This window comes from Lissotriton vulgaris, chromosome 11, assembly GCF_964263255.1.
Source record: "Lissotriton vulgaris chromosome 11, aLisVul1.2, whole genome shotgun sequence".
In the NCBI taxonomy this organism is placed as follows: Eukaryota; Metazoa; Chordata; class Amphibia; order Caudata; family Salamandridae; genus Lissotriton; species Lissotriton vulgaris.
Window position 1 is genome coordinate 292107550 of NC_141699.1, and position 22005 is coordinate 292129554.

Genomic DNA, 22005 nt, shown 5'->3' on the forward strand with positions numbered 1-22005 from the left:
CATGGAGTCCAACATGGAGGAATATGCAAAACATATTCTCTACAAACACGACCATCTCTGTGGTTTTGTGCAGAAAGCCATGCTTTCTGCTGTTTTCAGGAACCAGCATTAGTTAACTGCGAAAGAAGTCCTTGTCGTGAGACCAACTACTGATACACCATGACCATCCATTGACCACGCGTTCCTAGCAATCAGAAGCAAGTATGTATGTCAATACCACAAACCAAAGAGAATGACGAGAGGAATGGTTACATTGTTCTGCTTCTATAAATCTCCCAAAATTGAATGAAAGAGAAAACCACCCGCAAGCAGTTAAGGACATGGAAATCCCAGTTCAACTGGAAAAGAAGTGTATGACCAGAGACCCAACACTAATCAACCACGACCACCGATTGTCCACTGTGTCTAAAAATCCCAAACAAGAATGTAAGCGTGGAGCATCTGTCACATGAAAGGGTACTTAAAGGAAGGAGAGCTTCACTGATCTGCTACCCTAACTGAAACCCATGAGAACACCACCCACAACCCGCAACCAGTGGTGGAACAAAGGACAGAGGATGCTACCGCCGGGCCACCTGCGTCAACGCAAGAAGCCAGCAGATGGGAGCACTCAGGCTCTTGCTTGAACAACTCCTTCCCTCCATGCCACTAACCCAAGAAGGAAAGAGCCCAGGGGCTGACAGGGTTTATGTTCATTCAATAAAGTTTCAAACAATGTTGTTGAAGTGGCTTTCAAACATTCCCGAACGCATTCCTTCCAATCCCCAGCAAACAAAACATATTTATTTTCCTTGAAACATTTCCATCTTTTGGGGGGGGTGGAAATGCATACCACATGATTTCTGGAAGGAGCTCCAGCGATGTACAAATGCACAACGCTAATAGCTGTGTAAACATTTATTCACTGTGACAGCTGACTGTGACATGTGGCGTTCATTAAGGGTCTCAGCAATGCAGCATATTAGGAGCTAAAGTCATATCTGAATTAGCTTTGTTTTGCAGAGACAGTAAACCCATGGGGGGAAGTGCTTGGATCTAATGCATTGTGACTCACTTGACACCGAGGGGCCCAAGGCCCCACTTCCAGAGCACACAGAGGATCCTTCAGATGATGGCCGCACACCGAGAAGCCGTCACCGAATGCAGATGTCCCAGGAAGCAATGTTATATCAGAATAGTTTATGTGAACGTCCTTTGAAGTGTCCCCCTCTCTCACTGTCTTCAATGCAATGTGTCTTATAATGTTTCATAGGTATAAAAATACTGTGGCATTCTTCTGAGTTTGTGTAGGTATGGTAAAATAACATGTGACATAACCTGTTCCTACCACAGTTACACCCTTGTTAATCGTACAAAACAGGGGGGCATATTTACAAGCGCCACTGGAGTGGCACTATTTTTTGACGCTCTGGTGGCGCTCTGTGAAAGCCCATATTTACAAGGCTGCGTTAAGCCACTTTGAGTGGCTTAACGCACCCTTGTAATTATGGCCCTCTGCAACATAGTTTTTTGCGGTAAAGGGGCTTGCGATAGGTGTTGTTGCGGGCGTTCCTAGAAACACCAATGGCTTTTTGACAGTGCTTCAGATTTTCAAGGATTTGTAAATCTGAGTCAGTGCAAAAAATAACGCCTTTTTTTCTCCTCGTTCTTTGTTCTGTTCTATGTGTGCTCCAGAAAAAAGAAGGCACAAGCGCCACTAATGATTGTTTTTTGTGCAGGAAGGTGTTCTTTCCTGCACAAACCACGCCAATGCAGGCACCCTAGCACCATGGTGCATGGGTGCCTGCTTTGGTGCTAGGCAGCGTTTTTTGTGGCGGAACATGGGTGAGCACTGGGATTCACCGTATTCTTGTTAATACAGTGCATCCCTGTGTTTTGAATATGATGCAGTTTGGCACAGTAAATTGCTGGTGGCACAGCTCTGCGCAATCTTCATGTAAATATGCTCCATACTTACTATTAATGCATTGTATGTTTTGTTTTGTTATGTTATGTTACACAGATTTGTATACCACCATATTTACAATAGTATTGCTTCACAGTACAGTTGTTTGGGTAACATTAAGCCGTAGTGTTGTGCTTTCAGAGTCTGTTTTCTGCTCGAGTTGTATAGTTAAGTACATACAGCAGAACCCATTCCTACCAGAAGTACACCATTGCCAATCATATAAAACATGGTTAATGTAATGCATTCACCATTATGTCATGTTATGCTGTTTTATGTAATGTTATTATGTTGCACAGATTTGTATACCGCTCATATTCCTTCACAACATTGTTGTTTGGCTCTGAGCTTTCTGCTGACCAGTCAGTATCACATTAGATTATTATGACTGGAATGCAGCGAACGTGCAATAATGATTGAGTTGTATGAGTGGTGTTTCGGCTGTGTCTATTGTGTCCCTCTAAGTGGAAGCTTATTGGGTTATGAAAGTCTAACTTGGTGTGGCGGAGGCCTACTGTGTGTCATGTTATGCTTGAGCTAAGCTGAAGAGTGTGACGTGTGCTTTTGTGTTTGGGTGGTTTAACAGTAGGATTGTACCACTAGGTATCTCAATATATATGGGAAGAGTTATCAGTTGCCCTTTTGTTTGTGTAGGTTCTGTATCTAATGCTGTATTACCTGCTGTATGTGTAGAGAGTAAGGATAGTGTGGTGATTAGTGTTAGGGGTTGAAGTTTGTGGCTAGACATGGTGCTAATTACAGGGTAATGTTTTAAAATTTGACTTGCAAGCTGTGCTGGTCGGTTGCTTGAGAGGGTGTAGTAGATGCATCTGATGTTTTGTTGATTAAGTGTTAGCATTTGTGAACTGCTGACCTTTGCAGTTTGCTATCATCCTCCACTATAGTGATGGTTGTTCTTTGTCATTACTTGACATTTGAATTACTTCGTTGCATTCTGGAGCATGAATGCATCAAAGAAAGAATGTAAAGTTGAAAGTCATTTAAGTGAAATATTCCATGCTGACTCTGAGATTCCAAAGCATGCTCAAAATCAAGGACACAGACCTTGTGGATTGCCATGCTGGTGTGAGATGAGGGTGTGAGGATGTGCGGTGTCACACATCCCCTATTAAATGAATTCTTGCTCTGGTAGTTAGATCTTGATCTTTCAAGTTTGTTTTTAACGGTTTTTATAGGGTCTTTACCTGCAGCATAGACATCTGTCGCTCTAAGCCATGAAAATGTTCCTTTTTAGACCAAACATGCCGACTCTCCACGTTTACAACTATCCACAATTATGCAACTAAACATGCACCTAACAAGGTTTTCTAGTTCTTGCTCACCTAGGGGCCGATTAGGATGGCGGACGGATTGCCTCCGCCAGGCCGGCGGTAGCCACTGCCGGCCCCGCGGAGGCAATCCATCCGCCATCCTCACAGAAAAAAACCCCCGCCACATTAGGATGGCTGGGGGGTCCGCGACGAATGGAAAGACCGCTGGCCTCTTTTCCACCGGTCGCGAAGAAGTGCATACATATGGTGGCGGTGTCTGCGAGACACTGCCAGCCATAATATGATGCCGGCGGTCCTTTGCCTTTTCACGGCGTCATTGCCGCCGTGAAAAGGCATACTGTCTTTGCGGGCCCCCAGGGTGAAGGGAAGGTGGGTGGTGCAAATGGGGGTACCTATGGTACCCCCCTGCATTTACATGCACAAAGCGGCAGGCACCGCGCGGTGCCTGCCGCTTTGTGCATGTAAATGTAAAACATGCTTTTTTAACCTTGCGGCGGGTGCTGCTTCAACAGCACCCGCCGCAAGGTTAAAGATCCAGGATGTGACCGCCAGGGTGGCGGTCACATCCTAATTGCACCAGAGGGACCGCCGCTGCCCCTGCGGACGGTCCCTCCACCTCGGCGTCCGCCATCCTAATGAGGCACTTAGTTGGTAGAAAGGCTCCAAGACCCACATGTCCATAAATGTTTTCTGGTATGGGAAGCTGGTGCTGGGAAATCCCAGAGCCCCGTTCAGTAGCTCCTATTTTTTCTTTTTTTTTTGCGGTGCAGGAGTGTGATGAAGCATCACAGCAAGACAAAATACTCAACATCCCTTGTACCGTTATATTTTGTAGATAGAGAGAAAGGAAAGTGCTTAAATACTTCAATTTACCAATTCATACTTCTCGTCTGTGACAGCGAATGTGCTGTTGCTTGTGACGATCTACTGTTTCCACCCCAAAAATAATTCTAAAAAGGAGATTTTAGCCCACTCATTACTTACAATTGGTTGGTTTTGTATTCAATCATAATTTTCTTCCTGTTCATTGGTGAGTGCCTGTCAGTGCCGGCTTCAATTTGTCTCCATGTGATTCTTTTATTCCCTGGAGCAGGGACCAAGGATTGATTGATTTCTTAATTAGTGTTCTTCTACATCACTTGTGCTAGGACTTTGTACTTTTCTTTTGCTTCCAAGACAACTTGAAACTTTCAAAGTTGAAGCCCGTGCTTACCAAGAGGTGATCAAAAACAGCTGGCAATAATGCAACTTTGTGGAGTGTGACCAATTTTCGAAAGAAATATTTTGAACGCCTGCACTTTTTTATTGATGGTAAAGCTGTAAACATATTCCCTTCATTTAAGACAGTTGCCATACTTGATTTTGTATTTGCCACTGTGTCACATTTACTTATTTGTTGATTACCTCTTTTAGAATTTACAGGAAGTGTTATTAATCTTCAAACATGCAGGGATTTCAAAAGGTTTATGTTTCACCTTTATCTCTACTCAGTCTTGCTCTCTAGAATCACCCTTACTCACTTTACCTCTACCCATCCAAACTCTTAATTCACCCATACCAACCTTCACCTCTACCCACCCCTGAACCCTCAAGTCAGCCTCAACTTTTACGTCTACCCTCCCCTGAGCCCAGAAGTCCCTCTCACCTTCCTTTACCACAACCCACTCCTAAGCCCTCAAACAGCCCTCGCCTCCCTTTAAGTCTACCCACCCGTGAGCCATTGTCACTTTCACCTCTAACAACCCCTGAACTCTCAAGTCACGCTCAACTCCCTGTACCGCCACCCACTCCTTAACCCTAAATTCACCCATACCTCACTATACCGCTACCCACCCAAACCCTATATTCACCCTTGCCTCACTTTACATCTCCCAATCCTTTAAACCCCAAAGTATCACTCAAGTCACCCTCCTTCCTTTACCTCTACCCATCCTAGAGCCTTCAAGTCATCCTCACCTCCCTTTACCCACCTCTAAGCCCCCAAGTCACACTCACCTCTCTTTACTGCTACCCACCCTTATACCCTCAAGTCAACCTCTGCTCGCTTTACCTCAACCCACACTTGCACCCTCAAGTCACCCTCACCTCCCTTTATCTCTACCCACCCCATGACCCTCAAGTTACCTTCACCTCTCTTTACCTCTACCCACCCAAACCCTAAGTTCTTGTTTACCTCTGTTTATCTCTACCCAGCACCAAGTCACACTCACCAGTCACCCTCACTTTACTTTACCTCTGCAGACCTCTGAACCTTCAAGTCAACCTCACCTTCTTTGACCTCTCCCCATCACTGAGCCCTCAACTCACCCTCAAGTCACACTCAAGTCACCCTTACCTCCCTTTACTTCTTCCCATCCCTTAGCCCTCAATCCTCACTCCCCTTTAACTCTACCCTCTCCTCAGCCCTCAACCCATTCTCACCTCCCTTTACTTCTACCCATCCCTGAACCCTCAGGTCAACCTCATCCCCCTTTACCACTACCCAGCCCTGAGCTTTTAAGCCACACTCTACCCCCTTAACCTCTATCTGCCCCTGAGCCCTGAAGTGAAACTTTCTTCCCTTTACCGCTTCTCACCCATGAACCCTGATGTCGACCTCCCCTCTCTTTACCTTTACCCACCCTAAGCCAACAAGTCACCTCAGTTTACCTCTACCTATACTGAGCCCTGAAGTCACCCTCACCTCCCTTTACCTCTACCTACACCTGAACCCTTAAGTCACTCTCACCTCCCTTTACCTCTAACCACCACTGAACCCTCAGGTCACCCTCACCTCCCTTTACTTCTACCCACTCCTGATCCCTATAGTCACCCTCACCTCCCTTTACCTCTACCCACTTCTAAACCCTAAATGCACCCTTACCTTCCTCTACCACTATCCATCTGCACCCTAAATTCATTCTTACCTCTCTTCATCTTTTCCCAACCCCCAAAAACCCACATGTCACACTCACCAGTCACCCTCACTTCCCTTTACCTCTGCCCACCTCTGAACCCTCAAGTCACCCTCACCTCCCTTTACCTCTATCCAGCTATCAGCCCTTAAGTCACATTAACCTCTCTTACCCATACCACCCTGAACCTTTAAGTCAACCTCCCTTCTCTTTACTTCTCCCCACCCTTGGACCCTCAAGTCACCCTCACCTCCCTTTATCTATACCTACCCCTGAGCCCTCAAGTCACACTCACCTCCCTTTACCACTACCCACCCCTGAACCCTCAAGTCACCCTTACATTTCTTTACCTTTACCCATCCCTAAACCCTAAATCCCCTAAATCCCTAAACCTTTTTTTAATAATATAAAAAAGTATGTTATTGGAAACTAAAACTTACCTGCATGGTAAAGTACAGCATGGTGAAAGTGCAAATACTTACATGTGTGGTACTTACCTGCATGGTAAAGCATACATGGTATAGGATGTTTCCCCACAGGAATGTTTTGGAGGCACTGTCAGTTGTTTTGCAACCTTAAGTATGTTTGGCAGGCACCATCACCTCATTGACAGGTTGTCCCTCCATTTCCCCTTTTATACCCTATGCCTTAGGTCTCACTTGAGACAGCACATGCGCCGTCACTTGTGAAACAGTTTGCCTACTTACAGGGGGCTTAAAGCGCCCATTGCTTACCATTGATTGGCTTCATCATCACTTTCATGTCCTTCCTTCTCTTTCATCAGCACAGCTTCACTTTCTGTTTGTGTGTTTGTACCCTGCAGCACGGCCTATGTTCTGCTTCCTATGCCCAATATCTTTTTTTTCATTTTACTTGCATTCCCTTCCACCTTCCTGCATTGTTGCTTGCCCTGCCCCCCACCCTCTGCATGTCTTTTTGCTTGTCCGGTCTGCCCCATCCTTCCGCTGTTGCTACCTGCTCCATTCACCAGTCATCTCTTCCTCGTTCTTTCCTTTCCCCTCTACTTCCACTAGGAAACAAGCATTTGCAATGCAATAGGTCTTGCATTAGGAAAGTTTGAGCTATTGGTATTGTAAATGACTAATTTTTTATTTATGTTTTGTTTTTGAAAATAGCAAAATTAATTGCTTTGTCATTTGCAATGCCAATAGTTATAACTTTCGCAAATGTGACACCTATAGCATTTGTAATGCAATATGTGTTGTATTTACGTGACTTACATGTATTGATATTACAAATAACAATGGCTTTTAATTTTTTTTCAATAATTAATACTTAAATAAAAGTTATTGTAATTTATAATGGCAATAGCTTAAAGTTTTGTAAATAACTTTTGTGAAGATTATGTTCAGTGTATTTATTGTGACGAAAATCCAAGAACAGAACTGTAATATTAACAACTTTTTGTTACATTTGTAAAAAAGCTTGAAACATTGAGAGAACACATTTGAACCAGGTGTTGTTGAATGGTTGCACATTTTGATGCTGTGGTGGTGCTGAGTGATGTTGTGATGGCGAATGAGTGAAGCTGTGGCATTCAGTGATGCTGTGGTAGAACCTAGTGATGTTGTGGTGGCCCTGAGTGATGCAGTGGTGGTGCGGAGTGATGCTGTAAGCTATGCTATGTTTTGTTTTGCTATCCAATGTTTTGTTTTGTTATGCTATGCTATGTTTTGCTATCCTATGCTTTGATTTGTTATGTTATGCTATGCTGTGTTTTGTTATGCTATGCTATGTTTTGCTATGCAATGCTTTGTTATGCTATGCTATGTTTTGTTATGCTATGCTATGTTTTGTTGTGTTTTATTTAGCTATGCTTTATTTAGCTATGCTATGTTTTGGTATGCTATGCTATGCTATGTTTTGTTGTGTTTGGTATGCTATGTTTTGCTATGCTATTATATGTTTTGTTTTGCTATGCTATGTTGTGTTGTGTTTTGTTAAGCTCTGCTATGTTCTGTTGTGTTTTGCTATGTTTTGTTATGCTATGTGTTGTTGTGTTTTGTTATGCTATGTTTTGTTAGGTTATGCTATGTTTGGTTATGCTATGCTATGTTTTGTTTTGCTATCCTATGATTTGTTTTGTTTTGTTATGCTATGCTATGTTTAGTTTTGCTATCCTATGTGTTTTTTTGTTATGCTATGCTATGTTTTGTTTTGTTTTGTTATGCTATGCTATGCTTTGTTGTGTTGTGCTATGCTATGTTTTGTTATTCAAATTGTTGTTCCTCCGGGCTGCCTGAAGAAGTCATTTGTCTTACTGACTAGACAAAACACGTGTTGGCTGCGTCTTATAATTTGGTGGATCTTGGATGAGACACATTTGAATTGGATTTGGACATTAAAACCGATCAGAGAAGACTTTACAAAGACTGTGTGTTATTAAACAGGAACAACAATTTGTTGATTAAAACCACAACGTGGTTTATCTTTGGGGTTGTGGTAACCGGCCCACACTCTTCCTGAGCACCAAACTTACTATTTGCTGACTTACATATACCTTGAATGTGCTGTGCGCTCCTATGAACTGTTACCAACTGAATGTTTTGTTATGCTATGCTATGTTTTGTTGTGTTTTATTATGCTATGCTTTGTTTTGCTTTGCTATGTTTTGTTATGCTATGTTTTGTTATGCTATGCTATGCTTTGTTATGCTATGTTTTGTTATGCTATGCTAAGCTTTGTTCTGTTATGCTATATTATGTTGTGTTGTGTTTTGTTATGCTATGCTATGTTTTGTTGTGTTTTGTTATGCTATGCTATGTTTTGCTATGCTTTGCAATGCTATGTTTTGTTATGTATGCTATGTTTTGTTATGCTATGCTATGTTTTTTTGTGTTTTGCTATGTTTTGTTATGCTATGTTTTGTTATGCTATGCTTTGTTTTATGTTATGTTATGCTATGTTTTGTTATGTTATGCTATGCTTTGTTCTGCTATGTTTTGTTGTGTTTTTTTATGCTATGATATATTTTGTTCTACTATGCTATGTATTGTTTTGCTATGCTTTGTTATGTTATGCTATGCTTTGTTTTGTTATGTTATGTTTTGTTATGCTTTGCTATGTTTTTTTGTGTTTTATTATGCTATGCTATGCTTTGTTGTGTTTTGCTATGCTATGTTTTGTTTTGTTATGCTATGTTTTGTTTTGCTATCCTGTGCTTTGTTTTGTTATGCTATGTTTTGTTATGCTATGCTGGTTAGGGAGTGTGAGGGTGAGGGGGTGTGACGGTGAGGGGGTGTGAGGTTGAGGGTGTGTGAGGGTGAAGGTGTGTGAGGGTGTGTGAGGTTGAGAGGGTGTGCCGGTGAGGGGGTGTGAGGGTTAGGGGTGTGAGGGTGAGGGGGTGGGAGGGTGTGTGAGGGTGAGTGAGGGTGTGTGAGGGTGACAGGGGGTGAGGGTGTGTGGGTGTGAGGGGGTGTGAGGGTGAGGGGTTGTGAGGGTGAGTGAGGGTGACTGAGGGTGAGAGGGTGAGGAGGTGTGAGGGTGAGTGAGGGTGTGTGAGGGTGAGGGTGTGTGAGGGTGAGGGTGTGTGAGGGTGAGGGTGTGTGAGGGTGAGGGGGTGTGAGGGTGTGGGGGTGTGAGGGTGAGGGGGTGTGAGGGTGTGAGGGTGTGAGGGTGAGGGGGTGTGACGGTGTGAGAGTGAGGGGGTGTCAGGGTGAGGGGGTGTGAGGGTGAGGGGGAGTGAGGGTGAGGGGGTGTGAGGGTGAGGGGGTGTGAGGGTGTGAGAGTGAGGGGGTGTCAGGGTGATGGGGTGTGAGGGTGGGGGGGAGTAAGGGTGAGGGGTTGTGAGGGTGAGGATGTGTGAGGGTGAGGGGTGTGTGAGGGTTAGAGGTGCGAGGGTGTGGGGGTGTGAGGGTGAGAGGTTTGAGGGTGAGGGGGTGTGAGGGTGTGTGAGGGGGAGGGTGTGGAGTTGTGAGGGTGAGGGGGTGGGGTTGTGAGGGTGAGGGGGTGTGAGGGTGAGGGTGTGAGGGTGAGGGTGTGAGGGTGAGAGGGTGTGAGGGTGAGGGAGGGTGAGGAAGGATGAGGGTGACTGGCGTGAGGGTGAAGGGGGTGAGGGTGTGTGAGGGTGTGTGAGGGTGAGTGGGTGTGAGGGTGAACATGGTGAACTTCAGCTTAGATGGAGGATAATTAAAACATTTTTGTGAAGGTAGAGAATAATTTCATATTAAAAAAAACAGATCACTGCTCCTCACAGTCAGTGCTGGCCGCATCATAGTGTTTTTTTTCTAACTTTCAGCCATTTTGCACAGCAGCCACGCTGCTATGCAACATGGCTAAAGAGATTGGCAAAGCCTATAAAGGTTCCATTGGCGAGACGTATAGATTTTCCAGTACACGTTAGAAACTAAATTCTAAATTTCAGACCTATCTTTGACAAATGCGCATATATGTTTGCATCTTTTTAAATCTTAAAATACTGTCAAACATTGTAAGGCGCTTTTATCATTTGGCAGTGGAGTGACTGCACAGGTAAAATTATAGCTGCCCACATGCTCCATCGACCAACCTCCCAATTTGACGAACAGCTTTTCATTTTTCTATATTCAAATGTCGTCATTTTGACCCTAGAACCTGTAAAACCTGCACTCTAAACCCGGATTAGGCATCTGACCAAAATCTTGAAATTGTGGACAAATCTCCCAGTGCCTCAAGTTAGACGTTTGTCTAATGTAAAAGTTTGTTTAATGTTATATTTAACTCTTCATTATGGCGTCTCGCAATATTGCAGGTTCATTTTTCTATCACCCACTTTCTCACCAGATTCTGTTTTTTTTTAATAATACTGTTCTATGTAGCACACCTCAAATCTTAGATGATCACGCCAACAAGAAAGTGTTCTCAATGCAGTCTCCTTAGAGTTTATGCCACATCACATGAATAGCATAAAAAAGTACCTTGAGGCGAGGGAGTGAGACAGAGAGAGAGAGAGAGAGAGAAAGAGAGACAGGGGGAGGTAGGGAGGGGGGGATAGAGAGAGGAGGCATTATCACTTGTGCAGAAGTGATCAGCTATTTTTGCAGGTAATGGAACTGCAGTTTCCAGGTTACACACAGGTCATTAAAGTAGACACTCAGTCACCCCAGCTGCCTCCTTAGTTCTATGGTTCTACAGGAAAACAGGCTGTTGCAATCTGTGTAGCCATTGGTAGTGTAACATTGTATGGCCGGGATATCCGTCACCCCCTCCTAACACAATCCCCAAGGAAGGGAAGACGGACACAGTTCTTGAACTTTTGGAAGGCGGGAGGGAGTTACCCTCCCAGCCGTATTTATTAAAATATGAAACAAAATTAAAACATTAAAATAACAGTTTCATATCATGTACAATTTTTCATTTATACATTACGATGTTTATTGGCTAACCTTAACACATCTCTAATACAAAGGTTCTCCTAGCCGAGTCTAAACATCCTGCAAATGCATATTCTCTAAATAAAAATTGTACATCCTATCATTAAGGGCCAACGGCAAGGTCGTAACCGGTGTCAGATCCCTAATACCAGAACTCCCCCCTCACTTGTGAGGGGCGGCCGCACAGAGGACTGTACCTCTGTGCCAACTTCCAATTTCCCTTGTCTTAACGGGGGCCCCTTATTTACTCGACGCCATCTTAGTGGTCGTCCGAGGACTCGTGTGAGGTGTCTAGAAGGTAGGGTAGACCCCCCTCCCACCCCACACTGCTTACCACATCCGCCGTCGCGGATGTCCTGGCCCCGGGAAATTCGTAGGAGGGGCCCGTAGCCGCCTCCTCCCCTGGGAGGGGCCTATGACCGCCTTCCCTTTTTGCGACCCCATCCTTAGAGGGTGCCGCATCCCCGTGTGAGGGGCCAATGCCGCCTCCCCCCGGGCGCTCCCATCCATAATGGGTGGCGCCCCACCTCTAGGGATATTCCAATTACTGCTCACCGATCATGACCTTACCGCCCGACCAAAATAAATACGACATTTTGAACCTAATGAGGAGCGGAAAAGCGATTATACTGGACATTCGCAATATAAACCTTTATCTACACATGTAACACATCTTTCACTAGACCGTGATACTCCGCTTAAAACATGGTAAAAGCAAATCATTTTATTGCCTTAAGAACCAACCAAACTTTATTAAAACAACCTGGAAAAAAAAGAGATATTATCACCGCAAATCGACTTAATTGCAATACCAATCGTTGCCATAAGGGGCTGGTGGGTGGGTCAAAATTGGCTCCTTGTTCCGTCGAGGGCTCACGTGTAACGAGGAGGTGCAGCTTCCAAGCACAGGAACAAGAGGATGCTTCTTTGGATTGTTGCTCCTTTTATTCTTCCTCGGGAGGGCGTGTACCCTCCTCCGATCCGCCTACAGGGCGTGGCCAACGGTGTAGGTGTCTAGGACAACCCCTCTTGGGCGGGAAAAAGGCGCGCCCCGGCTATGCCGCTTCGGGCATACCAGCCGAGACACGCCTCCCGCCCAAAATGGTTTCCCGGGGGGGTCAGGGCACCCTACCATACGTTCGGGGGGACCGAGTGGTTGCCCCTTTCCATATGGCCGGGATACCCGTCACCCCCTCCCAACACAATCCCCAAGGAAGGGAAGACGGACACAGTTCTTGAACTTTTGGAAGGCGGGAGGGAGTTACCCTCCCGGCCGTATTTATTAAAATATGAAACAAAATTAAAACATTAAAATAACAGTTTCATATCATGTACAATTTTTCATTTATACATTACGATGTTTATTGGCTAACCTTAACACATCTCTAATACAAAGGTTCTCCTAGCCGAGTCTAAACATCCTGCAAATGCATATTCTCTAAATAAAAATTGTACATCCTAACATTACGGGCCAACGGCAAGGTCGTAACCGGTGTCAGATCCCTAATACCAGAACTCCCCCCTCACTTGTGAGGGGCGGCCGCACAGAGGACTGTACCTCTGTGCCAACTTCCAATTTCCCTTGTCTTAACGGGGGCCCCTTATTTACTCGACGCCATCTTAGTGGTCGTCCGAGGACTCGTGTGAGGTGTCTAGAAGGTAGCGTAGACCCCCCTCCCACCCCACACTGCTTACCACATCCGCCGTCGCGGATGTCCTGGCCCCGGGAAATTCGTAGGAGGGGCCCGTAGCCGCCTCCTCCCCTGGGAGGGGCCTATGACCGCCTTCCCTTTTTGCGGCCCCATCCTTAGAGGGTGCCGCCTCCCCGTGTGAGGGGCCAATGGCCGCCTCCCCCCGGGCGCTCCCATCCATAATGGGTGGCGCCCCACCTCTAGGGATCTTCCAATTACTGCTCACCGATCATGACCTTACCGCCACAGGCCGGATAGTTGACCGGCTATCCGGACCCCCCACAAACTCCTACTAAAGGTCATGGCTACACAAACCCTTTAACCAGGCTATGAAGTCTCCTATGAGTAAGACATTCCCCTCCCGAGACAAATGGACCCCATCTTCCAGATACATGTGGTCCCCCCGAATACATCCATGTGGAATACAATGCAACTGTCCCGAGCGAAACAACCTACTAAGTTTGTTATTGACTTTCTTTACCCACTGATTCAAAGCTGACACCGAGAGGGCCCCCTGCCACACCTTCCTGGGAATCATGTGCGACCATGCTATCGTGCACCCTGGAACCCTTCTCGCCAACCAACTAACAGAGGATAAAATCAGCTCGAGAAGTACTCGTCGACCAATGGTCACCAAATCATTGCCCCCAAGGTGTACTATGATTACAGACGGCTGTGACCTCGTCCGCCCTAACAGTCCCTCAATAAAACTTTGAAAATGGTCAATACAGAGTCCGCCCCTTCCGTGGAAGGTCACCCTGTACCCGTATTCCCCAGCCACGTGAATCATGTCACCTGCTTTGAATACGTCCGCGGCACGCCTCACGTATGAGTGGCCAACGACCCACACCACTCTTCCCTCAGCCGGTGATCTTTGACCGCTGGTCCCCAGGTGTCGGGTCAACTGCACAGTCCGCCCCGCAAAGCCTGCTCGCGAAACTGTAAACCAAACAGAAAACAAGAAGCGTGAGTGAATGACATCGGCTTCACAACATGTGCAACCGCACATACCTTTTATAACAGTTCGAGGACCAACGTCCCAATTGTTTCACCTTTTCAACACTCAGACCCCTGGCTGTAGCCTCTGTAGCAGCCCCTATCCGGAAGGAATGGGTCCCAAAATCGCTCGGGTTCAAGCCCGCTGCCGCGATTGCCATTGTTAGCACCCGCTGAAACTGAAACCTAGTCAGTGGGGTGGCGTCGGTGTGTCTCAGCAAACTTCCCCCCCATGATGCCGCCCTTTGCGCTAAATATTCCTCCACGCATTTCACCGGGCACATGGGGGACCCTAGCATGCGCTGGACAACAACACTGTCCCCGATCGCTCCCTGATCGGTTTTGGACCTGGCTATTGTGACTACCATTGTGTCACCCTTGATCTGAATGTGTTCTCGACACAGACCTCCCCCCGTATCCTGCTTGTTCCTCGCTACCAGTTCGCTTACCCGCATAGCCCCATGGAATGCTAATGCAAAAGCGGCCCGGAAAAGCACTGTCTCTGACTGGGATGAACATGTCGCAGGGAGTACGGACATTAACAGGGACAACCTTGCTAGCCCAATCGGGCGCCTCTCGTCCACTTTACGACCCTCAAGGCGTTGCCACCCACGCAGTGCCTTCTTTACGAGAAAGGACGATGTGGGGTCCTGGATGCCATGAGCCTGCGCCATGAAGGTAATGGCGGCCCGGTGCCTATTGGCTGTTGCCGCTGATCGGCCTGCCTGATGTAGTGATACCAGAAACTTCAGGACATACTCCTCCTGCCCCCAATGCTCCCCTCTAGCTGGACCCAAAAATGACCAATAGGAACGGAACGCTCCTTCGTATGCCTTCCTTGTCCTGGGTGCTAGACTTGCTCCCACGAGGTCTTGTAATCCGGGGCACCGAGTGACAAGAGAGCTTCGGGAAATGGTGCCGCCACCAAGTCCGCCGAGGGTAGATAACCCCTGAAGGCCTGCATGTGGGAACGAGAGAGTGCATCAGCCGCCTGGTTCAGTACACCAGGCACGTGTCTTGCCCTAAAGTGGACGTTTAGTCTCATACACAGTAGAACAATTTCTTTCAGTAATCTCAAAATCCACTTGCAGCGTGCTGCCTGATTATTGATACATTCAACCACGGTCATGTTATCCGACCAGAACACCACTGTGCGATCACGAAACCCATCCGGCCATGTCTGCAAGGCCACCAAAATGGGGAACAGCTCAAGAAACCCAATGTTACCTGTGAGCCCACTGTCGTGCCACCACGTCGGCCATGTTCGCGCCGACCATTGATTACCAAAGATGGCGCCAAATCCCACACTCCCCGCCGAATCGGTCCATAACCCCAGCTCCTCGGAGGAGGCTGGTGGCTTATTCCACACGACGCGACCGTTGAAATCTGCCAGAAATGCCAACCATATGCGCATATCCTGGCGAACCTCTGCTGACAGTCGTGTGCGGTGATGCCCGTCCTTGAGGCCAACCATGGCTTGTGCAATAGAGCGGGAAAAGGGGCGAGCCATCGGTATCACTCTAAGGGCAAAGTTAAGCTGGCCCACTGCTTGTTGCAACTGATGGAGAGTTACCTTTATCTCGCAGATCCACAATTCGAGAAAAGCCTCAAATTTAATTACCTTCTCCTTGGGTAGCCGGAAGCATCCCTCCACAGAGTCGAGCTCAATTCCAAGAAACTCGAGTGAAGTAGATGGCCCCACTGTGTTCCCTGGTGCCAGTGGCACGCCAAATCGTTTCATGAGATTGCAAAATTCCAGTAAAGCCTGTGCACATTCTGTGTCACCGGCTGCCCCCAGGAACAAAAAATCATCAAGGTAATGCATAACCTGCGTAAAGCCCGTAGCTCTGGTGAACGCCCATTGCAAAAAACAACTGAATTTCTCAAAATACGCACAAGAGATGGAGCAACCCATTGGCATACATTTATCCATGTAGTAGCGTCCTTGAAACACAAAACCTAACAAACGCTGATCCAGCGTGTGTACCGGGAGCAACCGGAACGCTGATTCAATATCTGATTTTGCCATCAGCGCTCCGGGCCCCAGGCGATTCAACATGGCGACGGCCTCATCGAAGGAGGCGTACCGCACCGAACAAACTCCGGGTCAATCGCATCGTTCACCGAAAGACCCCTAGGAGCGGACAAGTTATGGATTAACCTAAACTCACCTGGGTCCTTCTTGGGGACTACTCCCAACGGTGAACAAATGAAGTTAGTAACTGGCGGATGCCCATAGGGTCCAGCAACCCGACCACGGGCCACCTCTTTTGCAATCTTAGCTTGCACTACCGCCGTATTCTGTTGAACCGACAGTTGGTTCCTACACTGTGATTCCCCCCGAAAATCCCCCGCCGGGATGCGGAAACCATATGAGAAACCGTCTCGCAACACCCCGACGGAGACATGATCAGGGTATTCGTTCAGCCAAGGGATCATTGCCATGATGTCCACGGGAGTAGGTGGCGGTGCCCCTCGGTCGACATTAGACCTGTTTGGCTCCTCCTCTACCCCCTGTATCACCATTCTTGGCTCTGCACGAACTCTCGGGGTGTGAAGATTGTCCGCACCCCGCACACTCATGCTTGAACTTACATGCCCCTTGTGGCCTCGTGCACGTGCCTCTGTTAAAGCTCCAACAGACCCCTTTTCTACCCGAGTTCCCACTACCCCTTGGGTGTTGATCACTGCTGATGGCTGCCCGAAAGGGCGCCGCCGGATAATGGCGGGAGGGCTCTGCCCCATTCCCGCCAAGCGAAGACGACTTCGTCGTGCTCGGCATGAGCTGCTTCTGCCAAGAGATGGAGTCGAAACAATCCCACGTCAGAGATGAGTCGTGCTCCTTGGCCTTACGAAACTTATTATCATAACCCAGCCATTGATTGCCTTCATACGTTTCATAGAAATCCATTATACGTGTCTGGTAGCAAGCCAATTCAGTCAATACCTCGGGCCTACGTTCCCCCATGATCGCAGTGAACATTGCAAACGCCCTGGCCCAATTAGCGATCGTCTCATCCACCCTGAATCCCGCCATTTTTGCACGCCATACACTCGGATGCAACAAATCCTTCTGACTTTTAACGTGCTCTACCTCATGGTGGTCGGTCAAGAGAGAAAACATGTTCACATATTTATCAGCCCAGATCAGTTCTTTCGTGGCCATCGGGATATGTTGAACCACCCTTTCCCTTCTTGAGGGTAACGGTCCCTCCCTTGCCATTGGCAACGGCTGCTTACCCGAATCGGTAGCTGATCCTGCTGTTGTTCCAACGCCAGACGCCGGTTGTTCCGAGGGAACCTGAGGGGAAACAAGAGGACAAGGCGCCTTCGCAGCATCTCTCGACTGCCGCAACTGCTTCATTAGTAACCTGGCCTCTTCGGCCGTGTCTCCTGGCGCCGTAGCACCCTCGGTGTTTTTGCCTAACCATGCAGCTAACTGGGCGGCCAACTGGGGAGGCATATCCTCCTCGTTAACGGGTGTAACCACAACAGGGATCGGCTGTCCCGCGTTCGGGATCGGAACTGGGGCCTCCACTGGACTGACCGGGCTCGCCGGGGGTGACTCGGGAACTGGGGCTTCCCCCCCTGCCGCCCCATTCCTGGCCCTTTTACCTCTCCCGGCAGGGACTACTCCCGGCAATGCTGGTCCGATGACTTTCTTCGGCCTGCCCGTTTTATTCATTGTCGCCATCTGTTTTTTCATGTTCCCCATGTCTTTCACCAGCATGCGAAGCATCTGTTCGGTCCCAACCTTCTTTCCAACCTTCTTGCCAGGCATCGTTATCGGATATTCGAAACTTGCCGCTCGACGAGGTCCTGGATCCAAAGAGTCGGAGTCACTGAAAAGAGAAGCACAGAATTACACGTTCTCAAAATTGGCTCCTTGTTCCGTCGAGGGCTCACGTGTAACGAGGAGGTGCAGCTTCCAAGCACAGGAACAAGAGGATGCTTCTTTGGATTGTTGCTCCTTTTATTCTTCCTCGGGAGGGCGTGTACCCTCCTCCGATCCGCCTACAGGGCGTGGCCAACGGTGTAGGTGTCTAGGACAACCCCTCTTGGGCGGGAAAAAGGCGCGCCCCGGCTACGCCGCTTCGGGCATACCAGCCGAGACACGCCTCCCGACCAAAATGGTTTCCCGGGGGGGTCAGGGCACCCTACCATACGTTCGGGGGGACCGAGTGGTCGCCCCTTTCCAAAATGCATGTTGCAGGCTTGCCAATGGGATTGAGGTTAAGCAGGTTTATGCACCTCATTAATTATACTACCGAACTTACTAGGAATACATTAGATTGTATTCAATGTATTAGTTATTTAGGTTTTGTCACTTGATATGCCTCTTGGTACTTTCACTTGGTCTGGCAAGGCAAGTTTTTTTGTGGTGGACAAAGATCGTCATGGGTTGTAACAGAGCAGGTGTTGTACCCCCAGGCCACAGGTGTGTCATTTGAAATGATCCTGGGACCGAAAAGAGAGTGAAAATGAGTTAATAGCTGAAGCTTGATTTTGGGGGCAGTTCTAGCACTGGGACTTGGACTCAGCAGTGGGCTATTGACAATGACACTAGGGAAAACTTAGTTTTTAAGTAGGAGTTAACACAGCGGCTGAATGACTGGAGAGAGTGTTTCATCTTGCACTACAAGCCTTGGTTCTATTTTCTATTCTTTTATTGACTCCAGAAGAGAAGATTTTGGGAGTGTGGCTTTCTGCAACTGAGGAGGGTTAACAAGTACAGTGGCTCTACCAATCCCATGGGCCCTAGGATGGATAACAACCAGAATAGTGAACAATGATGGGGAGCAGGAGAATATTAGAGGGGCGGATTCCTTGTGAGCAGATACAGGATAGCACACAGGGGATGGTGAAGGTGCCAAGGAGAGTGAACGGTGGGTGCTGCATGGATCCATGTACTTGGTCTGGGGCAGAAACTTGGTACCAATTATTGATTTCAAACAAATATGAAGTGAGAGGAAGGGTATGAGGAAAAGGATAACATTAGGATGCTTAAGACCTGCATCCTTTCAAGCAACATGTGACAGGAATAGACAATAAAACAGACCAGAACATAAAACAGACCCAATTATCTTGATTGGCCCCATGATCAGGGTCATGCGGGAAACATCCTTTACAACGCAACTTTTACCACACAGTGCTTTTACATCGCAACTTTTACAACGCAAACCATTACAACGCATTGCGCTGGGGGGCGCTCTAGGATAGGGAATAGATTTAATTTACTATCCAACACCTTCCCTATTATCCACGGGGACTGGAATTTGAATAGTAAATTAAACTATTCACTATCCAGCACCCCTCAACACTATGCGTTGTAAAGGCATGCGTTGTAAAAGTTGCGATGTAAAAGCATGCGTGGTAAAAGCATGCGTTGTGATGTCATACATCCGGGTCATGCTAGAGAGGAGCAGGGTCGTGCTACGACAAAAAGTAGGCCCAGGCACCAAAATAAAGTGCCCCCCTTTAGCAAACTTAGATAGCTAAATAAATTGATGATGGATAGCGGGCTAAACGTACAGAATTTGGGCACAATCTCTTGATAAATGTGTGAGTATGAGTACAGAGAAGGTCTCCCCATTACTACCAGGAGAAATATTTACCTTAGGGTCATTTTGGATTCGTTCTAGTAGGGTATGGAAACATCACTGAATGACATATATAAATGTGTGCAGGTAGTCAGTAAAAAGGGATCTATAATAGCCCTGATGAAAGCCTTTGACCTGCATGAGTTTCAATTAGGCTGAACCATGGCGGTACCTCTATGGATGTGTGAGTTATAATCATTCAATACACATAATGTTTCACATTTTAATCTCACCTATAGTACCCTTGATAAAAATAAATGGATTGGGGTATACTTAGAGGTAACTGCAATCACCCGGACTCCTCTCTATACCCAGTTGACTCTTGTAAAGAATTCTCTCGCAAAAGGTCAAACCCATCCTAATAGTATTATCTTACTGGGACTGTGCCAGGTTAGCAGTTGTGAAGCATGCCACGATAAGTGGGTAAGGTTTCATCATACAGAAATACTGGTTACTACTTGTAATTTTGCTACGGGTTATCACCAGTAATTATTGCACTTTTTGTGCTATATTGTATCAGAAGGGAGGTCTTGTGATAGCCTTCTTCTGTCCTCTCACTCCCTAGTTTCTATGTTAAGCTAAAAAGTGGTCAACATTAGCAAATTTGGACAGTTTTAAACTTGTAAGGATATTTTGCACAGTTATATTTGCAAGGTATGAGAGACAGCATGGATTTGTGCTAGTTGCAGGCATTGTATGTAGTAATTTCAAAGAAATAAAACAGTAAACACAGGTGCCCAGATCCTAAAACATTGAAACCAATGGGGTAGACCCAATAAGTCAGCAGGACCTGGGTAATTGTATATTCTATATATATACAGATCCTAAAACAGGCCCAGTAATAGACACAAACTGACCCACATACTGACCTGTCACGTCAGCCTTTCTGCTGTTAACAGATTGCCCTATAGACCAGTCCAACACTGGAAAAAAGGGATTGGAGGTTTATGTTTGCTTGGAGGACTTAAGCAGAAGGGACAGCTCACCAATGGCCCCAAGCTTGTTGTTTTGATATACCATAGAATGAGCTGCGCATGACTCTGGTGCTAGTCCCCATCAGCAGGTAGAACTGTGGTGCATGGCATTCAGTGCTGGTTAGAGGACTTCTTATTTAAATAACCATATTTTTTATTTTCAACATGGGCAACTACTCTGGGGTTTGGATCCCTCCTTCAAGGCATGAAATCTAGCCACAGTGACAGAAGGACATATATTAAACTTAGGCAAGTGATGACGCAACCAGTCACTATTGACTAGAAGCCATTAACATTACATTAGTCTATTCAAACCTTGCCTGCCATAACCCAATAGGAATAAACTTCAAATTCTCCAATAACAACCAATTACAAAGTCCACTGACCACTTTCTCTTGTGTCATTGTGAATCCCAGATCCGCAAAAGTGGCATTGATCCAAAAACTGCTACAGGACATAATGTGTAGTAGAAACGTGTTATATCATCTTATAACATGGTATAAGTGAATTAGATGCTTGAAAGAATTAAGCCTGATTTAGAGTTTGGCATAGAGGGTACACCATTGCCAATATGACGGAGTACCCTCTGCAGCAAACACTCAGTACCCGCCTAATTTAGAGCCTGGAGTGCCATCATAAAATTATGCAGTCATACAGTGTGAGGAATACAGATGCCTCGGAGTTCATTTTTCTGAGTGCCATATCACTGAATCATTACAAGGGCCACATATCAGAATAGAGGATAATAGATGCATGCTTTATATGTTCCCTCATTCTTTGCTACTAAACTCAGTGTGTTGCAGGTTTTCCCTGCGCAAATGGTGCCATATTGATTTTGAGGAAACAATCAGTTGTGTCCTAATTCTGATGGGAACTACCACTTGACTTCATCAAAATTGGGATTACTGGCCCAGTCTTAAAGGGGGCCTAAAATATCTAATGAGAAGAGAGCACTGGAAGTCTACTTACTGGACAGCACAGTCATGTGACCATTCTTTCTGAGCCAATGCATAACTTGTTAGGTTTTGCCTATGACAGCGCATATGCTGCCTATCACAAGACATATGCTTGGAGCCCATGCATTGTTTAACATTAGTTGCTTACACTGTCAGTGTCATTTATTTGTTTATTGTTTGATAGCTGTGTGTGCTTTCTTTCCTCTTCTTGTGTTTGTCCGACCCCTTGGAACTGGATAAATTACTATGTCCCGCTGGCTTTTTCAAAGAGGTAGGTTTTTTATT